Source organism: Sinocyclocheilus anshuiensis, unplaced genomic scaffold (genome assembly GCF_001515605.1).
Source record: "Sinocyclocheilus anshuiensis isolate Anshui unplaced genomic scaffold, SAMN03320099.WGS_v1.1 scaffold1852, whole genome shotgun sequence".
In the NCBI taxonomy this organism is placed as follows: domain Eukaryota; kingdom Metazoa; phylum Chordata; class Actinopteri; order Cypriniformes; family Cyprinidae; genus Sinocyclocheilus; species Sinocyclocheilus anshuiensis.
Window position 1 is genome coordinate 1 of NW_015557168.1, and position 3786 is coordinate 3786.

General features: G+C 50.7%; 7 non-coding genes across 7 annotated transcripts; all 7 read right to left on the reverse strand.

The window, feature by feature from the left end:
• Positions 1-205: 205 nt before the first annotated feature.
• trnah-gug (transfer RNA histidin (anticodon GUG)) lies at positions 206-277 on the reverse strand. Its single transcript has one exon. It is a non-coding gene; the product is annotated as a tRNA-His (tRNA).
• A 202-nt stretch (positions 278-479) lies between these two features.
• Positions 480-561, reverse strand: trnas-aga (transfer RNA serine (anticodon AGA)). Its single transcript has one exon. It is a non-coding gene; the product is annotated as a tRNA-Ser (tRNA).
• An 814-nt stretch (positions 562-1375) lies between these two features.
• Positions 1376-1457, reverse strand: trnas-uga (transfer RNA serine (anticodon UGA)). The gene has a single exon. It is a non-coding gene; the product is annotated as a tRNA-Ser (tRNA).
• Positions 1458-1638: 181 nt separating this feature from the next.
• trnah-gug (transfer RNA histidin (anticodon GUG)) lies at positions 1639-1710 on the reverse strand. The gene has a single exon. It is a non-coding gene; the product is annotated as a tRNA-His (tRNA).
• Positions 1711-1869: 159 nt separating this feature from the next.
• On the reverse strand, positions 1870-1951 carry trnas-aga (transfer RNA serine (anticodon AGA)). Its single transcript has one exon. It is a non-coding gene; the product is annotated as a tRNA-Ser (tRNA).
• A 425-nt stretch (positions 1952-2376) lies between these two features.
• Positions 2377-2449, reverse strand: trnak-uuu (transfer RNA lysine (anticodon UUU)). The gene has a single exon. It is a non-coding gene; the product is annotated as a tRNA-Lys (tRNA).
• A 1218-nt stretch (positions 2450-3667) lies between these two features.
• On the reverse strand, positions 3668-3749 carry trnas-aga (transfer RNA serine (anticodon AGA)). The gene has a single exon. It is a non-coding gene; the product is annotated as a tRNA-Ser (tRNA).
• Between the last annotated feature and the right edge of the window lie 37 nt (positions 3750-3786).

The window sequence follows — 3786 nt, forward strand, 5'->3', positions numbered from 1 at the left end:
GAAGTATTCAAATGTTGTTAGGAAGTGTTAGGAAGTGTCCAGCCGGCCGATCGCTGGAAGGCCACCACGACTACACCTGGCTACAGCCTGCCTGCTCTCTTGTCTGGTGGCGAACAGCACAGACCAAGCTTCAAACAAAAAATCCAGCTGAAGGGTGAGGTGGAAAAAAGGGTTCAGCCTTCCCCATTGCTCAACGGCAAAGGGATACCGTGACCCGGATTCGAACCGGGGTTGCTGCGGCCACAACGCAGAGTACTAACCACTATACGATCACGGCGTGCCGCTGGCTCACCCTTTACTAAACACTATACGATCACGGCGTGCCACTGGCTCACCCGTGGCAACTACTGCAGCCCGAATACAAAAAGCGCCAGCGGTGTGTTTCTCCATTTCAGAAGGACTGGACATTTCGCATATCTGTGCAAGGGATATGAAAGAAAAACACACTGCCACTTATCCTCATGGCTGTCAGCGGAGTGCATAGTCGGCAGGATTCGAACCTGCGTGGGGAGAACCCAAAGGATTTCTAGTCCATTGCCTTAACCACTCGGCCACGATTACAGAAACAGCCCACTCTCTGCCCTGTTTGTGTGCAACACTACTGCCTGACCCACTTGAAATCCATAGCCCTAGCCAGCTCAGTCACCCAGCGGAGATTGCAAGCTAGCCCTGCAAGCAGATAAAACAGCGGTCCCACTGAGGATAAATCAGGCTGCCATGTCTCATCCTCTGGAATGGGGTTTTTCAGTGCTGGCCCTGGGGACCCACAGCACTGCATATTTCGTATGTCTGTCTTATTCTACTCACTCAGTTCACTTCATGAGCGTTCTTTCCTAACGAGCTGACCATCAGAATCAGGTGTGCCAAAAAAGGGAGTTGCACAAGGTCCCCAGGAGCAGGCCGAAACACCACTCTATTAGAGAGACAACAGCATAGATGGACCGACACAGCAGCATAGATGGACCGACATGACAGCAAGCTGAGGCCGCCAACAAGGAGATGGCACTTCGCCCGAACAGGGACTTGAACCATTGACCCTCAAATGAAAAGTCTGATGCTCAAGCGACTGAGCTATCCCAGCTCTTTTGCAGTGTATGCCTCTTACGTTTTATATAACAGTAGTTTTCCCACAAGCCGCCCAGAAGAAACTCATTTGCCACACGCGCTATGGGATGAAAACCACAAGCAATTATGGCAGAGAGAAAAAAGGACAAAGACCTTAGAAGGTAGTTTTCCTACAGACCGCCCAGAAGAAACTAATTTGCCACACGCGCTATGGGATGAAAACCACACGCAATTATGGCAGAGAGAAAAAAGGACAAAGGTCTTAGAAGGCACAATTTTCTTCACAGGGAGCTGTACAGCAAACTCCAACCGTAGTCGGCAGGGTTCTAACCAGCGTGGGGAGACCCCAATGGATTTCAATTCCATCGCCTTAACCTCTCGGCCACGACTACACCTTGCTACAGCCTGCCTGCTCTCTTGTCTGGGCGCAAATAGCACAGACCAAGCTTTGCAGCCTGCCTGCTCTCTTGTCTGGTGGCGAACATCACAGGCCAAGCTTCAAACACAAAATCCAGCTGAAAGATGAGGTGGAAAAAAGTGTTCAGTCTTCCCCATTGCTCAACGGCAAAGGGATGCCGTGACCCGGATTCCAACCGGGGTTGCTGCGGCCACAACGCAGAGTACTAACCACTATACGATCACGGCATGCCACTGGCTCACCCATGGCGACTACTGCAGCCCGAATACAAAAAGCCCCAGCGGTTTGTTTCTCCATTTCAGAGGAACTGGACATTTCGCATATCTGTGCAAGGGATATGAAAGAAAAACGCACGGCCACTTATGCTCATGGCTGTCAGCGGAGTGCGTAGTCGGCAGGATTTTAACCTGCGCGGGGAGACCCCAATGGATTTCTTGTCCATCGCCTTAACCACTCGGCCATGATTACAAAATCAGGCCACTCTTTGCCCTGTTTGTGTGCAACACTGCTGCCTGACCCACTTGAAGTCCATAGCCCTAGCTAGCTCAGTCACACAGCGGAGATTGCAAGCTAGCCCTGCAAGCAGATAAAACAGCGGTCCCACTGAGGAGAAATCAGGCTGCCATGTCTCATCCTCTGGAATGGGGTTTTTCAGTGCTGGCCCTGGGGACCCACGGCACTGCACATTTCGTAGGTCTGTCTTATTCTACTCACTCAGTTCACTTCATGTGCGCTCTTTCCTAACGATCTGACCATCAGAATCAGGTGTGCCAAACTAGGGAGATGCACAAGCTCCCCAGGAGCAAGCCAGAACACCACTCAATTAGAGAGACAGCAACATAGATGGACCGACATGACAGCAAGCTGAGGCCACCAACAAGAAGATGGCACTTTGCCCAAACAGGGACTTGAAACCTGGACCCTCAGATTAAAAGTCTGATGCTCTACCTACTGAGCTATCCGGGCTCCTTTGCAGTGCATGCCTCTTACGTTTTATATAAGATCAGTTTTCCTACGGATCGCCCAGAAGAAACTCATTTGCCACACGCGCTATGGAATGAAAACCACAAGCAATTATGGCAGAGAGAAAAAAGGACAAAGACCTTAGAAGGCAGTTTTCCTACAGACCGCCCAGAAGAAACTAATTTGCCACAAGCGCTATGGGATGAAAACCACAAGCAATTATGGCACAGAGAAAAAAGGACAAAGGCCTTAGAAGGCACAATTATCTTCACAGAGAGCAGTACAGCAAATTCCAACAGTAGTTGACAGGGTTCAAACCTGCGCAGGGAGACCCCACTGGATTTCAACTCCATCACCTTAACCTCTTGGCCACGACTACACCTGGCTACAGCCTGCCTGCTCTCTCGTCTGGTGGCGAACAGCACAGACCAAGCTTCAAACAAAAAATCCAGCTGAAGGATGAGGTGGAAAAAAGGGTTCAGCCTTCCCCATTGCTCAACGGCAAAGGGATGCCGTGACCCGGATTCGAACTGGGGTTGCTGCGGTCACAACGCAGAATACTAACCACTATACGATCATGGAATGCCACTGGCTCACCCATGGTGACTTCTGCCCCAGCGGTGTGTTTCTCCATTTCAGAGGGACTGGACATTTCGCATATCTGTGCAACTCATTTGCCACACGCGCTATGGGATGAAAACCACAAGCAATTATGGCAGAGAGAAAAAAGGACAAAGGCCTTAGAAGGCACAATTTTCTTCACAGGGAGCTGTACAGCAAACTCCTACCGTAGTCGGCAGGGTTCTAACTAGCGCGTGGAGACCCCAATGGATTTCAATTCCATCGCCTTAACCTCTCGGCCACGACTACACCTTGCTACAGCCTGCCTGCTCTCTTGTCTGGGCGCAAATAGCACAGACCAAGCTTCAAACACAAAATCCAGCTGAAGGATGAGGAGGAAAAAAGGGTTCAGCCTTCCCAATTGCTCAACGGCAAAGGGATGCCGTGACCCGGAGTTGCTGCGGCCACAACGCAGAGTACTAACGACTATACGATCACGGCATGCCACTGGCTCACCCTTGGCAGCTACTGCAGCCCGAATACAAAAAGCACCAGCGGTGTGTTTCTCCATTTCAGAGGGACTGGACATTTTGCACATCTGTGCGAGGGATATGAAAGAAAAATGCACAGCCACTTATCCTTATGGCTGTCAGTAGAGTGCATAATCGACAGAATTTGAACCTGCGCAGGGAGACCCCAATCGATTTCTAGTCCATCGCCTTAACCACTCGGCCACGACTACAGACATAGGCCCTGTTTGTGTGCAACACTGCTGCCTG